Source organism: Cupressus sempervirens, chromosome 11, assembly GCF_028749045.1.
Source record: "Cupressus sempervirens isolate cs-2001-9-10 chromosome 11, ASM2874904v1, whole genome shotgun sequence".
In the NCBI taxonomy this organism is placed as follows: Eukaryota; Viridiplantae; Streptophyta; class Pinopsida; order Cupressales; family Cupressaceae; genus Cupressus; species Cupressus sempervirens.
This window is the reverse complement of record NC_143128.1, coordinates 31,566,005-31,578,133: the sequence shown is the minus strand read 5'-3', so window position 1 is coordinate 31,578,133 and position 12,129 is coordinate 31,566,005. Positions and strand designations below refer to the sequence as shown.

The following is a 12,129-nucleotide window of genomic DNA, read 5'->3' as shown; positions in this document are numbered from 1 at the left end:
ACATAAAGATATCGATGTCTATAACTAAAAATGTGGTCCTAAACCTAAGAGCAACAATAACCATAAGGTTAACCTTGACCCTATCTTTAGTCATAAACATGATGCAGATTTGCTAATCATAATCCCTACCTTTTATCATAAGCACAACTTAAACCTGATAACTCAAGTGTAATTATCATTCTAACATATTAAAAAACCTAACTACAATCTTGGAAAAAAAACTATGATAATTTTTATTCTATCCCTCTAATACAATTTATAACTATAATATTAACCCTAATCCTAAGCTTTACCTAAAAATAAACATAAAGATACTCCTAATGCTAAGAGTAACAATAAACCTAATGTTAACATTTATCCTGGTTTTAGTCCTAAATATGATGTAAATGCTAATCATAATCTTAAACCTTGATCCTAAGCATAACTCTAACTTGACCTTAACCATAAACCTAATACTATCCCTAACTATGATGTAAACTCCAACCTTAGCCACAACTCTAATCATAACCATAACTATAAACCTTAACCCTATCCATAATCCTCCCTCTAAAAACCATAACCCAAATTGACATTATAACCATATCTAAGTTTGGTACTTAGTTTATGAATTGTCCAATTTATATATAACACTACTTTATTTCAAATTGTAAGGTAGATTTAGTATACATATTTTTTCTAATAATTCATTTAATCAAGGTTATTCAAACATGTATTTTAAATGTCTATTAAATTTGACAATAAAAATATTAGATAAATAGCATGAAAAAATAAAAATTATCAAATAGTGATTTAGTATTTTTTATTATATTTATTTATACTAATACATTTATGTTAAATATATTTTGTATATTTTTTTAATAAAACAAAACTTATACTATACAATGGTAGAATTTTAGTGACTTCAAATGGACACAATATCTTTTTAGTTGTCAATTTTTAGATATAGAAATTAATCTTCATATATAAATACTCTTTTTATTCTATTTTCCTTTTTGCATGTAAATCAATTCAACTTTCAAAATTAAATTACATTAGATATTTTTAAAATTTCAAATAGTCTATAAATCTAAAACTAAAATCTAGATATATGGAGAATCATTTTTTTTTTAAATGGAGACATAAAATCTTTCTATTTTTATTTTTTTTTAATCAGTAAATGGCCAATAGCCAAAATTTTATTAATGTAAAAATAAATAGTACAATAGCAATTCGTCGTTCAAATGGGCATTGGTAGGAAAGAACGGGGAAGAAAACCTCAAGTCTCACCTAGGACCATAGTCCTATATTATTATAGCATTAAAGAGGCATAATAAACATGTTATCTCAAATAATGCATCAATTTACATCAGAATTTGAGCTTAAAGCTCCTTGATACTTATCCAAGTCTTAGAAGAGAATTGGTCACTATCTTTACACTCTTTCATTGTTCAATCTTTCTAATTTTTTTGAAATGTATATAGAATATTTTTATTTAATGTTTATTCAACTTTTACATAATTCAAAATTAAAATAAATCATGATTTTTTTTAATTTTAAATTAATAATTAAAGAATTAATTTACAACTGTGATCTAGATAGAAATAGAACATTTCTATATTTTCAAATATATTATCAAAAATCGTGTTCTTCCCTTTTGCATGTAAATTTGTGTTCAACAACCTTTGTAACATTCTTCAAGCCTCTGATAAAAATAATGTTGCAAACAAAATCTTTCAAGAACTAACAAAATTCCACACTTTTCTTATTAAATAACAATTAGATCTTATTAATTGGCATTCAAAAAGTTCCCTTTGAATTGAATGTCTATGATATATAATCTCATTTATAGGAAAATCAACATGAGTGAGAAATTCAAATAAGAATAAACTAACATATTTCTATGATCTTTAAAGTCTTTTGATCAATTCTAGGTAATATTACATGTTCTTATTTTACTTATGTTTTGTACATATGCAATTTTAAGCTAACAGGAATATGGAAGATTTTTAAGATGACTATGATTAGACTTTGAGGTGAATGTGTAGCACAAAAGCCATTGGTATTAGAGGAAAAAGAGAAACCACAATGATCAAAAATATTCGATGTGCCAAAAGGATGGAGTAAGAGAATTTGATGTGAAGGATGCAACATGTAAAACTATTTCTAATAAATGCAATGACATATGGGTCAAAATACATTGTTTCTTACTACAATAAGATGATATTATTTATAGTAATCTAATTATTGGTGTATCAAAATACATGCATGCTTAATATAAGTTTCAAACCAAATAGCAATGATAGAAAGTGTGCTTCTTAATGTATGCAACATGTAGAGCCACACTTTTGTTAATAGTGAATGCCCAACATAAACTACAATGTTCATAGATTTCGCAAGAATGGAGCTCCACATTAACATGTCACAACTTCTTATAGTGAACACAAAAATATCTAAAGATTAAAAACTACTAAAACAAATTGATCTAAACCCACTTATCCAAAATGTAAGTGCTCCAAACAACTATAGATCTAAGAAAATGCACAAGTCTAATAAACCCCACAATGAGTAGAAGGGCAATTTAAAGACGTGCAACCTAAAACATGATTGTGCATGAGAAAGGAAAAAACAAATTCAAAGGAAATGTTTTGATACAACCAATCAATACAAGAGCGAAAAATTAGAGAAAGGAATAAATAAGAATAGAAAGGAATTTAAAGAAAATAAAAAGAATTTATAATAATTTTAAAATAACCAGAAAGCAACTCAAAATAACCACAAATAATTTTTGACAACCGGAGCCGACAATTTTTTGGTGAGAAATTGTAAAATTAGGTGCAAAGCTCCCACATAAAAGCTTATCGGCTTAATTAGTTTAGCATATAAATTTTATTTTTATTCATTTTATCTTTTATTATGAGTCAAACAGTAGGGGTATTAATTTTTTTAAATTTGCACCTCCCTCGAAATTAGGGGTATTTATTTTTTCAAATTTTGATATGGCAATATTCGCACCTCCCTCGACTAGCATTGTCTCTAAGGGCAATTTATATGTTATTTTTTACAAATAGTTGTTAGATTTTCGATTTTTTGACTATTCATCAAAAAAAAAAAAATGTGTTATCTATTCTAATTATTAATTTTCTACAAACAAAGATAATGAATAGAATATGTTTACTCTAAATAAGACATTTTGGATTATAAGGATAAATTTTTCAAGTATGATCCCAATTTCATTTTTTCTATCATTGTTTGATATGCTTGAACTTTGATGAATTATTTAATCAAATAATAAAATATTGTATCTTTATTGTTGGCAACAGATATGTAAGAGATGTTACAAAGGCATAAAATCAAACAACCTTCTTTGGGAAAGTAATAAACCATCAATCAAAGAGAATTTTAAGACATACCTTGAACATCATTTTTAATCAATTTAAGAAAGGAGTTATTACAAAATGATCATAAATACCTAGTGAATAATAGTAAAGCCTTTGTGTGTGAGGGTGTTGTTAGAATTATGGGAAGAGGAAGAGGTGGTGCATATTTTAATAAAGGTTTTTATAGTAGTGATTTTTTTGGAGTAATGAAGGATGTCCTAATAAATGCAACTCTGTGGTATAGTTTTCTTATGTCAAATCATCATCTCCAAGTCAAAGGTATTGTGAGGGGACCTTGGTTCTCACTTCTACATAGCGGAGAGGCTTATTTTCATGCAACCCAAAGAAGAGGGAAACAAAAATAGTGTCATTCCTAAAACAAGGTGTAGTTATGAGTATTAGCATGTTGGGGAGAATGTTGAGATTTTTGGGAGATTGTTGGTACTTGGATTAGATGTGTATGTTTTTCATTCATGACTCATTTGTCATTGATGTCAACATATATGTGTTTGGGTATGTGGCAAACAAAGTTTTTGTACATCACAAAGGCAAATTTGATCATTAAGGTTTGGGTATGGTGAGCCAATATGTGTTGGATTAGATTCGTGTTCATGAATATATTCAAATGCTAGATCTATGTTCACAGACGTTAATGTGAAGGATTGGATGAGTTGCAGTTAATTTAGTAAAAATTGGTCAAAGGATGGTGTACAGAAAATAGTTCATTGGTATTTCAATTGTACCTAATAAGTGAGATGGAATGACGTTAAGCAAGATTAGGTCATGCTTAAAGGCATGTTTTTGATGTTATATTTGTGATAGAATATGCTAGAAATTGTTCTATGGAGGTCATTGAAGTGTAATGTGTGATATGTTCACTAGCAGTCAACTCTTCTAGTGGGATTTATTTTGAAAGTTATAAAGTGTATTGTAGCATGTGGAACTTAATTATAATATCTTATTAAGGTCCTATATTACTCATTGTACATTAGGAAAGACCTCACAAGCTGACAAAATTACTTATTACGACAATGTATAAAGGAAAGTTTGTTTCCTTGGTTCAAAGTGTGTATTATGAGGTATTGTGTAATTGATGTTCAAATGTTGAGAATGTGAATGTGATAAGAAAAGAGTAGAAGATGATGTTGAGATTGATTTGAGAACATAGAAGGAATTGTAGTGGCAAAGAGGTTGTTATATTGGTTAGTTCACTATTGGGATATGTTATCCTAGAGATCTAGTTTATTTATAGTTATGAAGCAATTTGGATAGTGAGTTCAATTGTCTTATATATTGTTCTTAATAGGGCTAGAATCTTTCAGTAGGGATTCAAAGTTTTCTAACAGGGACTCATATGCAATGATTTTATTGAATTGGCCCCTAGCAAGGTCATATTATCTTACAAGGAATTTTTATTAGTATATTATTTTGTGGGCAACATCCCTAATGGTGTTTTCCCTCTTATCAAGGGTTTCCCTAGTTAGAAAATGATTGTGTCATTGTGTTTGTTCTATATCTTGGAATTATTCACTTTGTTGGTTATTGAAGTTGGATTTGATAGGTTGAGTTTAAGTTTGATAGAGCATACGACTGATTCACCCCTCCCCCTTGTTGATCTCATTTTGGTGTTGACAAGGTAGTGTCAAAACACTTAAGTCATTATCTAGCAAAAACATAGTGCAAGTTGAGTCAGTAGTTCATGTCAAGTGATCAAAGCATGTCAAGCATAAGTTTCCAGACAATACATGCCATGCAATATGACAGTTAGTGTCAAGCACTAGTATGTGTTCCAAGTCACTTAAGTACTGAGCCAATAGAAGGAGCCGAGCAAGTTAGTATGTGTTGAGTGATATAGGTGTCGAGAAGACAATGTGTGTCAAGTTTTTTAGAAGTTGAATTACAACATTAAGAGCACAGTGATGGCTGAGCATTAGAACCTTTAGATGTTGAGTGAACAGTCAGTGATATAGTTGTTTGTAATGGCATAAACTACTATGTAGACCATTTTTGGACCAACATACACATTATTCTATGATTATAGAAGATAATGATCAAATCTTATTGTGAATTCCTATGTAGTAAATGCAACTAATCAGATTAAGGGATGTTGTAGGTGACAATATGGATCAACCACAATCATTTATTATAACCTAACCCTAGTCCACCAATGTTTGCTTAAGGAGGAAAACCCTAACAAAATTTTAAGATGTGTGAGAGATGAATGTTAAGTGCAAAAAGAGCATTCATGGTGGCTATAGAGGTTATGACAATGTTATGAATTGCATAATCAATTAGAGAGAACAAAATAAAGTAGAGAAAGGACAGAGGAGACATTATCATGGCGTTGAATCATTTTAACAAGTGATACAGAGAAAATATCCTAACAGGGTAGCCTTAATAGGTTTTGTAGTCTTAATAGGCTCTTGTAAATCTCTTAACCAAGTGCTTACTTGATTGTGAGTGTAAATCCTCTAAAAAGGTGATAACTAATAGTCTATTTAGCCTTTGATGGGGCAAACCCTTCATAGGTTAGATCATAGTTTATGATCAAAATCATTATAACCATAATTGGCTACACTTTACAACTTTAGTAGTGAAGATTTGTGGGTGTCATCCCCACCCCAGTTTTACCTTCTCCTTGGAGGGTTTCTAGGTAGCCAAATTTATTGTGTCATGTGTTAAATTTTTTTTATTCTATGGATGCAATGTGTAGTTGCCTATTTCAGTTTATATGATATATTATGAGATGGATGTGTGGTGAATGTTTTATGGTTAAAGATTTGAAGTGTTGATTCACCACCCACCCCCACCCCTCTCTTAGATTTTACTTTCCCATTGTTATTTCCAATAATTGGTATCAGAGTGTTGGTTCTCTTGAAGGAAAGCCTGACAACTTTGGAGGTAAGATCTTGAAGATGGAAGTCTACAAATTGGGAAAGACTATTGATAAATAGAAGATTGAAATACAACTTGTCCTACATCAACTCAAGGAAGCAAGAGATGAACTACTACATTCATTGAAGAGAAGGAAATAGATAGTTATTCAACAAGATGACACTCAATATCAATAAATTGATACTACTAGACTATTTGAGGATGGAAACTCTAGAGATTTTGATGAAGCCATTGTAGATCTGATGGAAAAGAATGGTGCCCTAACTGAAGAGGTCAGAAATATCAAAAGGGAATAGGAGGTACAATAAATACTATTGTGTGAGACAATTGAATTGCTAAAAAAAGTTGAAGAAGATAGAGCCATGATTGAAGAAGAAGAAATACTTCTAGCTAACAAACTTGAAGAGAAGACATCATATGTACAAATTGGATACAATGAATCAATTGATGCTTGCAAATTAAGAATTGAATAGGAAAGACTATATTGTGATTATTACTTTGGAAACACATAATTCCCTACTACAAAATGTGTTAAGGACAGAAAGAGAAAAACTTAATAAGCCAAGTGAAGCCATAAAATATTTTTAGAAATTGATGGAATCACTGAGACCTAACAATGACACTACTGGATTGGGATAGACCACTACTGAAGGAGAATTGTCTAGGAGTGGTGAACAAAGGAGTAACAAAGGTAAGATTAACAAACCCACTTGTTGTAACTGTGGAAAATTGGGTCACACGGCAAATGATTGTAGGAGCAAAAATGGAAATCATATTCCTAAGCAAAAATTCAAGGGTCACTATTATAAGTGCAAGAAATAAGGACATCAGGCACATGAATGTAAGACCAAGACTATCAATGCAAAAAAATTTGAAGGCTATTATTACAACTATCAAAAATATGGACACATAGCATAAGAGAGTAGATCTAAATCCAAGTGGACATCAAAGAAGCAAATGAAGGGAAACCACAATAGAAATTCATATGATCAGGATTACAACACAAGGTACAGTTGTCACTATTATCAAGAGTATGGTCATGTTTCTAAAAACTTCATAAGAACACATTTAAGAGGCAAGTACAATAGATGGTTGAATGGGATTGTATGTTTTAGTTGTTTGAAGACTAGTCATGTTAGTAGAAACTATCCAACAAGGTCAGCTGCACTGAGCAATGATTCCAATAAAGGAAAAGAGAAGGTTGATGTTGAAAAGGTAAATGTGCAAATGAGCAAGACATGGAAGAAGAAGGAATATTACAATAAATCAAGTGCAGATGAAGTCACTTCATCCAATGGATTGGGTGATCACATCACCCCCAACTAGGCAATCAAGAGGTATGTGTGGGAATGATATTTCAAAGTTATATTATGCATCAATTCCAAGATTCTAAGATCTAAAAAGATTAAATATGAATGAATAAAGATGCAAAAAAGTGATTTAAACTTAGAGAAAATCTATAGTTTTGTTCTATGTTTTTGTCAAGCATGGAAAGTTTCAATATTGTTGCCAACCATGAATGGAATTTTAGTTGTTGTTGAGTGATGAAGTTGTGTTAGTATTGGCCAAGCTCGCTATGTTAGCTGAGTGTTGGTGTTTTGAATTGATGTGGTTCCAAATTAGCCTAATGAGAAAAAGATACATCTAGGGGTAGCTAACTCCCATCTTCAAAATACCATTTCAGACACCAGGCCAACTATAAGGCTAGACCCTTCTTCTACTTTAGGCTCTGTAGAACCTAGGCGAGTGTACCTTAGATTTACTTATATGGAACCATTGCAATTAAACATATAATTTGAACCTATCAACAATAGATGAAACCCTTATTTCTCCTATTGACTTATGCAATAACATAGATTTACAATAGCTAAATGCAAGACAATGTAATTCATAAGCTAAGTAGGGCATTCTATTCTAGCTCTTCAAACATAAAATATAAAGATGATTTGAATTTGACTTGATTTTATGTGGGTGGGGAAAGTAGCTAATGGTCTTGTAGCTTATCAGTGCCTCATCCATTGGGCAAATTCACAAATCTCTTTCATGCATTTTGAATATCTAAAACACATACCCTATGCCAAGACTCCATATCTATTTTTTTACCTTGTAAATTGGATATCAATGTTCAATCTAAATTTTATTCTTACCTGATATCCTCCACAATAAACTTGCAACCTTGTTGATTTGCTTGAAGCATTTATATAACTCCTTGAGCTATAAGCAACAATGAAACCCTAAGGGACTGCAACTATTATCTAGACTCTTTGTGCAAAGATCATAAAACATTACAAATCACTGAGAAAGGAGACAAGATTTACATTGAAACTCAACACCTGATATTCTTTGTATTGATTTCCTTGAAATAATACATGAAATTGACTCACAAAATACCTAATAAACCAGACTATAAAATAAACATATACTATCATACAAGAGAGAAAGTGGTGGGAATGAGAAATTGATGGGATTGGAAGGGGGTATCATAGCCAAATAATAGCTTCATGGTTTGGAACCAACACATCCAGATACTATTCATTCATATTTCATCAATTCCAAAACCATTTCTGCTTCAATTTTCAACTCCTAACTTTTCCCTAACTTTTTCCAACCTTGGTCTCATAGTGAAAAACTAGAACCCCTAATGAAAGAGAGAAAGATACATATATAGGATGAAAAAAATCAATCCTAACCTAGAGATATTTTCATTTCCTCTTTCATTTCAAAGAAGATCTGATTCTTCAATCATGACTCCAACTTCAATCCCAAAATTCATCATAGTTGGAAAAACAAATATCCTTCATAACTAAAAATTGGAGCCAAATTATACTAGAATGGCATAATATTCTCAAAATTAACCCAACAGACCTTTTACCATGCCTGTAACTACGTTTTCAATTTTCACCAATCTCATTGAGAAGGCCCAAATTTTACATTTCTACCTATAACTTGAACCAGTGACTTCTTGTGCAAAAACAAACTTCATAATCAAAAATTTCATCTTCTCTCAATTTTGATGATATATAATATGCTTGTATTCACTTATCAAGAACTTCAAGAATCTTAGTTTGAAAACCAGGCTCCAGTCAAGGCTCTTTAGACAACATTATTGCAAATATTAAATCTTCCTAAAGTTTGCACTATAAGATATAACTTCAAATTTATTTAAAATTTTGACCTACACATGCTTTTCTAGGAAAAACATTTAAAAATGTAATTTTAAAGCCTACTTGAAATTTCCCTCACTTTTCAATCTGGGTCAAACCTTGTTGACCAATTTTGACACATGTCACATCCTAATTAGTTGACAACTACTTCGTCATTCAACCTTTTCCAATTGGATGTTGTGTGGCATCATCTCATTGGCCACCTGCTTCACCACATCATCGTGCCACATCACCATGCCACATCATCAATTGCTATGTCGTTATCTCAGTAAACATTCTGCCACATCATCATGACATAATGACCTTGTGACATGTGTCATTCTTTGCCACATCAGCACCTTAGGAAGCATGCCATGTCTGAAGCTTCTGCCACATGTTAATTTCTAACTCGTCGACCTCACTGCCAACTAGCACCAACTCATTGTCATATGTCACTTGCTAGTTGGGTCACCATGTCGTGTTGTTAACCTCTTTGTAACTTCCCTTTGGCGACATAGCAACCACCATTGGATCCCACCACGTGTCGTCATCTTGTGCCTCTAAAATCTGATCGCCACATGTTGCTTTAAGATTTGTTCTTAGCATTGCCACAAGTCCCACAACCTTCTCATCGAATTTCAGGTTTTCCAAGAAGTTGCCATGTCACTTGCCGAAAAACCTCCCATTTTGTGGTGGAGACATAGAAACCACGAGATTCTGGCCACTTTTCGATGAGTTCCTTCTGAATTAAAAGTTCCTCGATCCTCATGCTAGCTGGCTGTCCACGGGTTCCACCACACAGACCATGGCTTCCAAAAGCCTTTGGTCTTGTAGACAACTTACATTGTGCATGCTTTCATATTTAAAAATCAAAATCTCCCTTTGTGGCATGAATGTGGGATAACTCCTTGAAAACAAAAATTTAAAACCACCTCACCGCCTGCTTGAGGCTCTGCCCCTACACATCCTTTAAATCTCTTGCAACGCCATGAGATATCTTGTTTCTATCATGTCCTACTCTCCTACCATTGTTCTTCATCTTATGGGTCTGCGCCACTTTCTCGTATGTATTGAAATATTATTTTAATGTTCCTTCGTTGGTCTCCTATGAAATGCCTCCAATAAAGACCTTCCCCTACCACTAGTGTTCGACTTCAAAAGGTGTTTTTTGTTGAATGCATGGGTTCCTATTATCAAAGGGCTATGTATCCTGGCACCTCCCATGACAGTTATTTTGGCATTAAAAAGAGCCAACATTCTCAAACATTTCAAGCATCTTTGTTGGTTATGATGGCATCTATTAGCAAGCAAATTCTGCTTTAAATGGCTTAATTCAAGCCTCAATCTAAAAATCAACTAAGGGATCTTGCCTTCTCTTTACATGATCTAGTTGGAGAGAACTAACTAATATGATCCTTTGCCACACGAGCTAGAGAAGTCAAAACTTTTGTGTTCTTGTCTAACCACGATGGGGAAATTGAACTATCCACCATCTTAGTTGATTCCACTAGAGAAGCCAAGCTTGTTGTTCTTTATTCAACGAGGCTAGTCATAGTCACACCCACTACCTCCATGCTATTTCAATGGCCTTTCCTTTTGTAATTAGCAAGTCCCCTTCAAAAGCGTAGCCATTTCCTGCAGCTTCCTCCTATTTGGATTCTCCCTGCCTCACGTGGTCTTCTTACTGTTCCTTCAATGTGTGGGGAATGAACTAGGTAGCTCTATATTTTATGCCATCTCCTTGCTTTAAAATTTAAATTAAACCACTTCTTTTTATTTGATTTATCCTTTCCGTTAGATAGGCTATCTTCTCTTGGACTTCCAATCTTAGAATCTTCAAAAGACTTCGCACAAATAGCCTCGATGGTATAGCTTGCACTCTTAAAAAAAATGTCACCATATACGACAAATATGTGTGTGCCTACTTTAAGCTCTAAGACTTCATAGGGTTGAAGGCCTTCTAATTTCTTGAAAAAATGCAACATTAGGATCCTTAGCCATAACCAATGCATTAATTGATGAATCAATATGATAGATTTGAAAATGTAAGAAATACATTACATCTGAAATAACTGTACCTTTCTTTTCACTATCTTCCTGTATAGCTAGCCCATAACCACTATTTGCCTCCTGCTCAAAATAAAGAAGCTAAAATTTGCTTTGTGCAGGTGAAGTGACTCTAACAACTATCCCAGCTTTAGCTTGTTCTTGTGTGATAATTACCCCAAAGCAATGAGCTCCTTGCTTTTCCACCTTGCCACTGGTAAGCCTTCCAAGTGGAAAAGGCCTAATGGTCACTATTCCATTGAGAGCATCCTCAAGAACATTAGAAGAAATTGTTGTTTTAATAGGCACACCAAGCTTGCTAAACAATGTTGCAAACATAGTATTTTCAATGCCTAGATTTTCATTATCGATTGCCAAAATTGTTCACTGCTAGGTATACTCCAACAAGAAGCATCAAGAATTGCATCCTTATACCATCTAAGCTCAGTTAAATTTAGATTCTTTGCTAGATGTACAAAGGAAATCATTGCTTGTACCTTCACATCAGGAGACTAATGATCCAAGGCAGTTAATGCACAGGGAATAATGAGCTTGCATGATGATCCAAGATATGGTACCAAGCATCATTTACAATCATTATTAGACCATGAAATTTTAATTTAAAAAATTTATTTTAATCCCCTTTTAATCATCTTGAAAATCCCACGATGCCCTATCATTCTAACAAA

The 12,129-nt window shown here is 32.6% G+C and overlaps 1 pseudogene; it reads right to left on the bottom strand.

Annotated features, from left to right (window-relative positions):
• Nucleotides 1–11,115: 11,115 nt before the first annotated feature.
• LOC149528088 (chaperone protein dnaJ 15 pseudogene) lies at nt 11,116–11,818 on the bottom strand (annotated as a pseudogene).
• Between the last annotated feature and the right edge of the window lie 311 nt (nt 11,819–12,129).